The sequence below is a fragment of the Sinocyclocheilus rhinocerous genome, unplaced genomic scaffold (genome assembly GCF_001515625.1).
Source record: "Sinocyclocheilus rhinocerous isolate Xijiao unplaced genomic scaffold, SAMN03320098_v1.1 scaffold963, whole genome shotgun sequence".
Taxonomy (NCBI): domain Eukaryota; kingdom Metazoa; phylum Chordata; class Actinopteri; order Cypriniformes; family Cyprinidae; genus Sinocyclocheilus; species Sinocyclocheilus rhinocerous.
The window spans coordinates 625527-638135 of NW_015638949.1; the positions used below are offsets into that span (position 1 = coordinate 625527).

At 37.4% G+C, this 12609-nt stretch overlaps 1 pseudogene; it reads right to left on the bottom strand.

The window, feature by feature from the left end:
* Nucleotides 1-12518, bottom strand: part of LOC107750270 (RNA-binding protein 6-like) — a 13421-nt pseudogene extending 903 nt beyond the window's left edge.
* Between the last annotated feature and the right edge of the window lie 91 nt (nucleotides 12519-12609).

Below are 12609 nucleotides of genomic sequence, written 5' to 3' on the forward strand. Positions count from 1 at the left end.
AAGGTCAAAGGTTTTTATTGCTTTTGAAACAAGTCTCTTCTGCTCACCAAAGCTGCAGTGATAGTAATATTGAGAAATATTATTTCAATTTAAAATAATGTTTTCTATGTGAATACATGATAAAATGTTACTAATTGCTGTGATCAAAGCTGAAGTTTCAGCATCATTACTTCAGTCTTCAGTGTCACATGATCCTTCAGAAATCATTTTAATATGCTTATTTGCTGCTCTGTAATAAATTATTAATAATGGTTCTTTTTATTATCAATATTGAATTTTTATTTTCTGCTTCACATTTTTGTGAAAATTGTGAGACATTTTATTTTTCAGAGTTCTTTGATGAATAGAAAGTTCAAAATAACAGCATTTATTTGAAATAAAATCTTTTGTAACATTATAAATGTCTTTACTGCCACAATTTGATAAATTAAACTTGTCCTTGTTGAATAAAAGTATTTGTTTTTGTTTTTAAATAGTACTTTTGAATGGTTTCCACAAAAAAATATGATGACTGGAGTAATGATGCTGAAAATTCAGCTTTCAAATCACAGGAATAAATTATAATTTAAAATACATTCACATAAAAAAAACGATTTTACTAAAAACTAAAAAATTATACATTGAAATAATATTTTACAATATTACTGTTTTTACTGTATTTTTGATCAAATAAATGCAGCCTTGGTAAGCATAAGAGACTTCTTTCAAAAACATAAAAAAATCTCAACGATCCCATACTTTTGACCATTTATGTTTTATATTAATCATATTAACCAGTCTGACGATGCAATGATGATAATCTTGCATATTTGAGAAAATCTACATAATTTAAATAAACTGTTATCACTCTGAACTGAATTTGAAATGGATCAGCAGACATCTTAAAATGTCAAAATACATTTGCAGATATTTCAAAATTGATTTAAAGTACCAACAGATGTTGAATGCTAGACATACTGAAAAATCAGACCATGACCTGAAAAAGCTTAGTGTTTTAAATAATTTGTAATATACAAATGTGAAAATTTGGGGAAAAAAATGCAAAGATACTTTTAAATAGGTGAGTAAACCGCCAGTAGGTGGCGGTAAGTGACTGTGTTAATGAGTGAGCATTTGAGTCATTAGTTCAACAGATTCATTCAGATGACTGATTCAATGAAGAATGAAGCAAGTGCCTGTCTTTATGAATGGATCACTGAATCACTAACTCAAATGATTAATTCCAAAACACTGAATCATTCAGTACAAACACTGCAGTGTGTTGCTCGGAGAAGCGTGACTGTTCTGTTGTGATCTGCTTTTTTTTTGTAACTATTTTAAAATGTATTCTACTGAAAAATGTAAGTCACTTATTGCTAACTACTCATTTATTGAATTAATAAAATCAAAGTCAAATCTATAATGGTGCTGATACTCGGGAAACAGCACTCTCTTGGTCATCTCATGATGCTTAACTAGGCTATATCATATGTTATATATGTAAAAACTCAATTCTCAGTATGTTTGTTCTATGACTTTCTTTGTCTGTGCTCATTTGTTTTGATTTCTTCACGAGAGTCTCACACACACAGGCTGCACAAGCCTCAACTGGTGCGACTTTATTACTGTCAATACGTTATTCATTATCAATTGTCATTTACACTGAATGTAAAAAAATCTGAATCATTCTCGTGGAAATTGCTTAATAGCTCTTCCCCATTTCTTTCCGACTTTACGGAAATGTTTGCGGTCCAAACATCCGGCGATATGGCATTTTCACACCGGCCGGCGGCAATTACCAAACTGGTTCAGTGTGTATATCACACCAATGTACATATTTTGTGACAGCAAATTGAAAAGTTATGAATTATGAAGGCTATATTCCAAATAAACTGGTAAGATTATTTTTCTTCAAAACCATCTAAAAAACTTTAATGCCTGTAGGAATAAAATGTTATGACTTTTAATGCTTTAAAAGTCAGTGCTCCGCGGAAACCCTGTGACCCTCAACTGCTGCAGCTCAAAAACATCCTGTGGCTCAAAAGACTCACCTCAGCAGTCTCTAAACCCAAACCTGGTCTTTCGCTGCCTTTATGACTGTCCCTGCAACAACAACACAACATGCCACATTTAAGATATGGGGGTTCTATATCAATACCAAATTTAAATGAAATGTATTAGGATTCAGAAAATCACAAACCTTGAGTTGCCGGCCCATGTGTTTTGTGACTTTCTTCTTTTTGCTTCAGGTGAACCATTCGGCGGTTTAATTTTCATCTAAGGACAGGGGTTCGAAATGAGAGTGAATCATTTCATTTTGAACTATTGTGAGAAAACAATGGAGAATATGCTTGAAATCAAGAATAATATTTATTTGAAGGATGTACTAATTTCTGCAACCCTTCATTTAAACAAAATTGGCTAATTTACTTATTTTACAGACATTAATGACATTTTCTATCTATACGCTTTATACATTTAATCTTTTAAATATTTAATCTTTTCACAAATTGTATTAGGGATCATTAAGAAATAAAATCCTATGTATTTTTTTTGGAGAGGGTCTACTTATTTATGCTGAGGACTGTACATAATTGATGAAAGAAAAAAAATTATACCTCTTTTTCCTGGTGTTCTAGAGCTTCAAGTTCTCTTTTTGACCTTTTGATTTTTAGGTGAATCTCCATATTTTGCTAAAATAAAAATACAAAAACAATAAAGAGAAGGTCAAAACCTGACCCACAAATTTTTAAACAATCCAGTTCAGTCAATTATATAATTCATATACTTATACAAAAACAATAACTGATTAAAATATATTTATACAATGGTACAATTACACACAAATGCACGTGCACACACATACAGTAACATATACACAGTGTGTGTGTGTGTGTATATATATATATATATATACACACACAGTAGTCAACATTTGAAGTGGATCAAAACCTTTCATCAAAGTTGTCCTAAAACCAAAATGCGCTCTTGTCTTAGGACAACTTTGATGAACTGTTTTGATCCACTTCAAATATTGACTACTGTATACATAATAAATATACACAGTATACACACATATATTATGTAAAAAAAAAAGATATCAAGTTTAATGTGTGCCAGTGAAAATATATGAGGGGAGAGACACGAGTAAGGATTGGAGAGAGAAATTAGAGATTTCAAATGTAGTCCAACTTAATAATTTATGGGACATTGCAACCCACAACACTCCATATGACTAAAAATACAGAGCATTACAATATTTTGCTGATGGATTAAAAATAAACCATGACACATGCAACCCAATCTGTCTATATGACGGGTAATGATTATTATCTCTGGGAAGTATAATGATAAACACTAGATTTTGATATTTTTTGAAGAAACCGTACAAACAAAACTTGTTGCCACAATCTTAGGGTGTTGTGAGAGGTTGCCAGGGGGTTACGAAGGTGTTCAGAGTGGTTTGTAACATGTTGCTATGTGGGTTCTAAGGTATTCTGGATTCGTATAGATTTTTTTTCTGTTTTAGCATCTACAGAGTAAAAATCTGATTGCTTAAAGCAATAACACACCTCTCTTCAATGAGCTGCCTGATTTGCAGTGTTCATGTCGAACGAGTGTGCGCTAAAATGACTTAATATGTAAGGTTTGGGGTTTGTTTAAATTCCTAATTCTAATTATAAGCAATAGTAATAAGTAGGGATGCACCGATACCGATACTGGTATCGGGCCCGATACTGATCTCCTGTACTCGTACTCGTATTTCTTTCTGCCTGTTCTGGATTTTCGCCCATCGCTCCATGTCTTTCATTATCTGATGATCAGATCCAAAATTACCACACAGATCTAACACAGTGCTTGCTGTTGTTAATAAAAAACTGAACGTGATGCAAATTATGTCATGATGTTGATGTTGTCAATTATGATGTTAAAACCTTAAAAGCTGCTAAACTTCTGGGTTTTTCCTCTTTTTCCTTCTCTTTCTTTTCTGCACGTGGGGCAGGCTCCTCTTCCACCTGCACCTCCGGCACGGTCTCTGGAACTGCCTTCACTTCCTCCTCTGTGATGGGCATAGCTATAACCTCAGCAGCAGTTGCCACGGGAACATCAGCTTCAGGGGCCAGCTCCTGACCTTCAATAGAAGAGTCCTGGACTGGGATGTAGGTCTTTGAGGCACTGTCCCAGTACAGGTACTGCTGATTCTGAGCGTCGTAGAAATACTACACAAGCACAAATAAACATTAAGACATTGTATACTGCATTTCATTCATATTACACATTCAGGAGAATCAAAGGGCTATTTCTATACATACCCTTGAGTTGGGATCATAGTACAGGGTAGTCTGAGGGTCATAGTAGAAGCCTGATGTAGCATCGTAAAGGAAGGCTGACAAATCTGGAGCCTCAGATCCTGCTGTAACAAGAGTACGATTATCAGACCAGTTACTATCCTCAACTAGGGCTGTTGAATACTGTGAATATAAATAAATATACAACAAAAAAAAAGTTAATCTTTAACTAAACAGTGGCATACCGTAGCTGTAGCCGTCAATGGACTCCGCAGCTCCAGGAAGAGCAGTGTCAGATAAAGCTGCAGTCTGGTGCTCAGCTGTCTGGACTGACTGCGCCATTGCCGTTGTCTCAGAATACATCACACCCTGCACACAGCCAGATAGTCTATTGCAGTCCAAAACCAATATCTCTCCTGGCTAAAATTGGCCACCTTGTCTCAAAAACGTGCCTTTGTTCTAGTATAAAAAAAGACAATCACCTGTGTTAAGCTTGAAGTCGGCATTGCAGCTGATGACAAGGTGGCATCCGCTCCCATTGGGTCACCTGCAGGAAGTCCCACAGAACACACATGAATATATTATGCTACAATCAATTTCAATACAATAATCATATAATTAAAAACCATATACCTTGCATGGTAGGTGCAACACCCATAGTTGTATGAGAAGGCTGAGGATAAAATTGTTGCTGTGGTTGCTGATATTGATGTTGTTGTTGCTAGAAAAAGAAAAATTAGATATAAAAATTTTAATATAAGATACCCGATGACAAGAAGGACCGTTCACATAAAACATGTTCTTGCGTTCACCTGGGCAAATTTTTAAATATGTAAAAATATGCTAGACGGAGTGAACTTCAACCATATTGACATATTTTGTCGTTTTTCAGCAATTCACGCAATGGGCTCTACATTTTTAAAATGCTGTTTCAAGATAAAGAGAACCTCAACCTTATAAAATGTACCTTTAAAACAGTGTCTAGCTGTTTTGGTAACAACTTATGTTATGCATTGAAATTACCTACCATCATAACATCCGGAGGGAAACCCAGGAGAGAAGTGTTTGACTTATCATTTTCCCTCCTATAGCTGCAGGGAAAAGAAGAATTACATTCAAAGCTCAAATAACCACAGTACATACTGAAATTTCTTCTCTTAGGATTTATGAAATGTTTCCTTTAAAGTGGCCGTTAAACGAAAGTTTCGATTGTCTTTTCTTCTCTACTGTGATGTATATCCGAGTGAAACGGCATCTGAAATGAGAGGGCGGGACTTGATTTCATCCTTCGGGAATTGATTGGATCGTTGGAAGTTGGGGCGTTGCCAACAAAATGGAGGCAGATCTGAATGCCAGTTTGCAGTTTAATAGATGAGTTGCATCATGATTAAGATCAATACATATCAAGCTCTACCAAAGAGGAAACTCACCTTTTCTTTCACATTTTTGTCAGGCTGGATATATTTGAGCAGAGCAGTCTTGTCACCAACCTTAACAGATCCCTAGAAAACAGGAAGAAAGTCTCTCAATGCTAAGTAACTGATAGCTTCCCCAAAAAACCAACCCAACCTAACAACAAAAAAGAAAAGATAATTCCCATTTGCCCATCTGAGGGCATAAACACAGGCAAATCTGATCTGGGGTCCGTTCTTCATACGCTGGATTTTATTGTTGACGATCTGACGTGATCCAGAATTGTGTAAATGACTTATGTCATTTTGCTCACTTGGCTGTTTCCTTGATCTTAATTATATGATGTCATTACATTGCTGTTTTGCTGCCAGCCAATCACTGCATTGCTGATCATGGTTGAGTATCATATATCTGCCCTTTCCAATGAACATAACACGGAGTAATCTCAGATAACTTAATCCAGATATTTTAATCTAATCCGCTAACTTGTTTGAAGAACCAAACTAGCCAGAGATCAGTTATCACGATTAAAAGATCTAGCATCTGTCAAATCATCTCAGATGTATTAAGCGAGGTACAAAGAACGGACCCCTGGGCTTTACTTATGCCCAGGTTTGGATTAAGTTTGCTTTTTTTTTCATCTGCCTCTTTAATACACACACTACTGTGTGAAAATAAAAAAAATCTTGCAAGTGTAGTAAAATCTAGAGGTTATATGGCTGCTGTTTATGTACTACCACTTTAATTTGAAAGCTAACCTCAAAATATAACTGAAAAATATAACTAGTAATGTCAAAGTACATAGTAGAAGCATATTCACAAATAAATACACATTCATCTGTAACAGGATGAATAAAGACAATAAAGTCTGGCTTCTTTCAAGTGAGAAGACTATGCAGACAGATAACAGGAGAGCAGCTTGGAAAAAGTTAACCGCTAGATCACAATTCACTTTTAACGATGGGGTGGACGGTCAAAACAGCAGTGACATTCTATCTATGCTAGGACATCAAGCTTTTCTCTTTTTACTTCACATATATTTATGTGGTTTATAAAAAATGGTTTCAAAAGACAGTCCATAAGTTCACTGGCCAACTGTGAAAAGTCCTGGTGCTCCCTACTGTCACCAGTTCATGCCCGATCAAAGAAAGATACTGTTTTTGGACAATTGTGGTAAGAGATCTTCAGCTTTTACGTTGAAAGGACATTCTAGGTAAATGACCTAATAGTGTAATGTGATCAGCATTTTATGACATCTTACCCACCATCACTGTCGCAGTTACTTCTTGTAGAAATTTGTTTTTAAGTGTCTCACAAAGTACAAAAAAAAACAAGACAAGTTACCCTGCTAGTTGGCCAGCAGAGAAACTAGTTTCGGATGAAACAAGAACCCTGAGCAAGATTCTTTTCTGAAAGGTACTTTGCCAGACATTTAACAAAAACAGGGTGGAAATATATGCCGATACAACCAGTGCAACCCACAGGGTATTCAAGTTTCAGCACAGCCAATGGCTCAACACAAACCCAAGCAAACCTCTAGTTGCTGTACTCGCCTTACATTTACAGTGCAAGTTTCATTAGAAATGTCAAAATACTACTAGTACAAACAAGTCCCGATTTTCCAAGTCTGGATTTTCCTAATAAACATCAGTATGGATCTCTCTATACATCCAGATATACAACAACCATGAAGTCGGTCAAGATGGAGTAAGCAGGAATGGAAGAACGAGCTTGCTGTGCTGGAGGAGATAAAACACCCCAACTCAAGATGATTAAACCACAATCCTTGGAAAGAAGAATAAAAAAACTTCAGGCTGCAAGCAGAACCAAAGAGCAGAGTTCAGGAACTCTGTAATTCCATAAGGATGAAGGATGAGGGATAAGTGTTGACACAGCACAAGTATAATACTGATTGTTGCTGGTGATGTATACATAACAGCATAAAGCTTTACCTACAACCATAGAACCAAGCTACATGGAGCATTTGCAATCTTGCAAATCCAACTCTGAATCACTATAATGTAAGAAAATAAAGGAAGTCAAAGAAGAATGTTTAGTTTTGCTTCAGTACCACTTCAGAATATGCCAGTGGGAGCTAGTAAAAAGTGATCGTAAGATCATAACCTCGAGATGGTTAAATAAGGGAAATAAAATATTATACTGTTGAAAACAAAGAATTAAATCTCAATGGTCTGGTGTACTACCACCTAAGAGTTGAAGAAAAAGGTTGCACAACTTGTTGCACAGATGCAAATCCATTTCCAAACTCAGTATGCCATGTATCTATTCCTAAAACTATCCATTCTTTTGTATAAGATGTCACAAACAGTGAATTGTAAAGGTTGTGCACAATCAGCTAACACACCTAGGGCAATCATCAAAGAATAGCGGATTCCTTATCACTACACTCACTTGCTACATCTGAAAGCTAAAGCTGCAAACTAAGTGGCGTGGTTTAATTGGTCATGATTAATAAGTGGGGAAAATGTTCCCTTGAAGGTCTCATGTCCCATCTACCCCATTCCCACCCAAAGCCCAGCCACCTCCCCCTCCCCAGGCCCAAGCCTTCTTCCTGTTAGCAGACAGAGTCGTTGTAGAAGGACGAGGATGGGCCACCTGGTTGGACTCCATGAAGTGGACAGCATCCTCGAGGTTTAAAAACTCCACATAGGCCGTATCGTAGCTGTAACCTGGGAACAGCATTTGAAATACAGATGGGTTTGTGTTAGTTATTGCAGGTAAATAGGAGAATTTTCAAGAGAATTTAGCAGTGGTTCGTTTCACGAGACATATCACAAAGCGAACATACATGATGTCTTTTGCTTGTTCTGGCACATTTTATTTCATTAACAACTTTTAATTGTTTGAAGTCAATCACGAAGAATCAGAGTAGCCTCAACTCAGAGACAATTCTGAGGCCAAGACATACATTTATAAAAATTAATAAATAAAAATAATAATAGTAGAAAGAGAACCAGAGTGTAATAGAGAGCTTAAAATAACACTATAGTAACTGAGTTTAGATCTAACATCTAAAACGCATTATAGAAGACCCACATTTATTTTCCAACAAACTTGCAACAATTTGAACAATAAAAAATAAAGTTAAAGAATAATAAAGCAAAAAAGTTATTAATTGGATTAACTTGATTAATTGGAACAAAACAACTAAATCTGAAAAGGTTGCTCTCTTCACTGCAAATTTATAGATGCTTTATAGATGAAGATAACACTAATTAAATACAGTAATTTAAAAATGTCTATTTCCATGACTTGGAGTCATTGGCAAAGAATGATTTTATTATATTTATAATATTTATCCAAAATTTTTAAAAACCTTTTACATTTCCTGATATTTTCAGGTTTTCCAGGGAACAATAAACAGCATATTAGCTTAACCGATACAGTCTTTTGTGAAGAAAGGAAACTATTCTGGCATATAAAAAAAAGAACAAAAACACTGAAACCTTTATCAGCTGAACCCCGAGAGGAATATTTTGCAGCAACACTTCACATCATCACAAAGTAGTGGCAGTTGGTATTTGTGTTTCGACAGTTAATGGCTTGTTTATGAAGGGAACCACGTTTAAGAAATTCCAAAATTCCCTCTAAGCGCATGCCACCTTGAAGATGGAAGCTGCTCAGGGAAAATTCAACCTCCCACACAAGAACATTGGGAAAAGGGACAACAAGAGATCCTGTAGCATGTTCGAAAATACTGATGAGCATTTTCTTTAGAAAACAAAAGCGACTCAGTAAGTACAGTAAGATGCAGTAAGTACAATCGATGTAAAAGAGACAGTGAGCGTAAGATTCAGAGAGCGAATAGCGATGTGGTTGCGAATCGGTCATCAATGTTTATAGCGAACAAAATCTCACCTGGCACAACATCCCTTATTTTCATGCCCTGCATTGGCACACCATCACGGACTGCAAAAGCATCCAGAATCTATGAAAGAAAAAAATAACTGATGTCAAACTTACTTTGACAATCATTCAGGTAACTGGTGGTGTTGTTTTTAGAACACCAAGAAAGAACTAAAAGTATGTAAACAATCAAAGTCTGAATAATTACATCATGCTTACCTGTTGCATTGTGGCAGTTTTAGGAATTCCAGAGATGGCAATTGTTTTTGAGACTTGATCCTGGACACTTGCACTCCTGTAATCCTGGTCCTTTATTTCAAAATTCACAAAAGAGTTTAAACATTCAGATATTTTACAAGTCAATCTGTACTAGCGCATTTGAATTCACATAAGCAATTATATGAGCGGTGAAAAGAAATGTTATATTAACTTTTACATGAATTACCATCCCATCTGAAAAAAGTTTTTGTTGTTTTTTTTTCCCCCATTGGGGATAAAAAATATTAAGCTGATGAAAAAGCAAAAGAGAAAATTTTTTTTTTATCCTATTTACATAATAAATGTATATACATACTGCTAATTGGAATCATTTTGTAGTTGAATAGAAGCTTTTCTTGCTTTCCATTAAAGAAAAACAAAAGACAAAATCTAACCTGAGAACCAGAGTCGTCTAGTCGTTGAGTTGGACCAAGTTTGGATTCATTCACGTCTTTCTCAGGTCCTTGAAGATCCTCAAGATTGTAGTCGTATTTGCGCCCTGAGCTGGTGCGGTAATCAATGTCTCGATAATCCTGATCCTGACCCTCACTTCTATTAGCCTGGGGTTCCTTTGGCCCGGACATCAAGCTCTCTTTCTGTGGTCCCTGATCTAAAGCCATGTCACTGGAATCTTTAAAGGGCACTCTATCACTTGCAAAACGATGCTCTTGATTTGGCTTGTTCTTGTCTTGGAAAAATGGAGGTCTACTTCCCACTGGTGCAGTTCGGTCAGGCTTTTCATCTCGGTCACCTGGCCAGGGTTTATCTCCATCTCTACTTTGGGCATTTAGAGGGGGATCCGGTGGAAGAAGGGAGGGCTTCTGAGTTGGATCTCTGACTGGGAAATCACTAGGAATATTCTTCTCCCAGTTTTGGTGTTTGGAGTCTCTTTCTGATCGATTAAAGCCTGTGCCGTCTTTTCCCAGAAACCCAGACTGCCTGTCTCGGTCTCTGTCTTTGAACTGGGAATGTTCTCCAAAGTCTACATCTTTTCCACGGTTAGAGAATAACTTGTCTTGCATCTCTCTCGGGAAAAGTGGCGCCGTTCTGCCCATCATCGGCGGAAGAGGGTCACGGTCTCTCATGCCATGCTTGCGCCACTCGTCTGAGAGCGATTCACTTTCTCTCTCTCTGAAGCCCATGGGACTGTCCATCGGCTCTGGGAATTCTCTGTCTCTGAGGGTCATCTCATCGCCTCTGATCATGGGTTCTGGGCCACCACGACCCAAAGGAATAACAGGTCTTCCTCTGATATCCATTGGAACGCCATCGTCTCGAAACATCTGAGGAGGCTGCTCTCTGAAATCATTGGAGGATCCCATGCGGTTTCTCAGATCCATATCAGATTCAAACCTTCCTCTTGGATTAAGTGGAGGGGTGACACCTCGTCTGTCAAAATCCATCACTGGTCTGTCTCTGGGAGGCATGTCCATGTTGAACCCATCAATGCCACCCATCCGTGGCCTATCCCTGTCTCTCATGTCCCCATGATCTCCATTTCCACCCATAGCCGCCATAGCAAGTCTCCTCCTGATGTCCATGGGGGGAAGCCCAGGCATATCCATCTGGAATCTCTCCCTCTCCCTCATATTCAAGAATCCGTCCTCTGGACCCCTCATATTACCACCTTGCATGTCTCTGCCACCAATATCCATCGGTGGCCTGGATTGACCCATAAAACCTGGAGGATTCTGAAGGTTGTTTCTCTGATCCATTTCAAAGCGCCTTCGAAAATTCATTTCCATTTCATCTCCAGGTCTGAAAAAGTCTCGGGAAGGCTCTCTTCCTCGGTCATGAAGACCCATGTCTCGTCCTCTCATATCAGGTGGGCAGTCGAACCGTCTCATGTCCATAGGTGACCTATCCATGTTCATGCCATCCCGACCTCTGAAGTCAGGTCTTGGGCCATCTCTGCCTTCAAACATGCCTCCACGAGGTTCGCCACTGCAATAAAATCAGAAGCATTGCTGCAAATGAGCAATCTATTTACTTTTTCACAAAACATACAAGCTGTGTCCCAATTCAGAGGCTGCATCCTTCAAAGACTGCATTCCAAGAATGCGTCACAGCAGTTCGATGAAGGCGACATCAAATGCGGCCTCGAAATGTGTCCTTTGTTTTCTGGGCCATGAAAGATAAAACAAATGCATCCTTTGTGGCCCAGCCTATCCCAAGATTCATTGCAAGTTTTAAAATAAAACCAATCTACATAAAATATAATAGTGTACTGTATAAATTTTGCACTTCTTTGTAGATTCTTTCTTATTACATCCTGGAACACACACCAACACTTTGGCCATGATGTTACTAAGACAAATTTCATAGAAGATTTCTTATGTCATGTGGCACTTTGGATATTTTTAAATGTGAAATGCACACTGACAGACAATTAATTGCAGGTGCGATAAATTTGAGCCATTTTAGATCTGCCATTTAGTTTTGACTTAAGTTTTAGGTTGCATGTCCCACAGTAAGAAAACCTTAGGAACATAGTATATTGGTTACATATTTTGTGTGTTTGATAAAGTATATAGTCTTAGAACTGTACTTCATCTAAGAACTCTTACCGAAAGGGCATTTCTCCTCGAGGTCCAGGTCTTGAACCGTTCCACATCGTGTTCCTCCTCTCCTCGAAACTCTCCCTTAGCACGAGTTTCGAGTGCAGAACGTCGTTTCACTTGGGAAATCAATAAATACCTTATCATTAAACATCAATTAATGTATTCTATTGTAACTTCGCTAAACGTCCTGGCTTTAAAGCCTCAATCGAACAAATAATTCTAAAATAACGGTATTTTTTTTT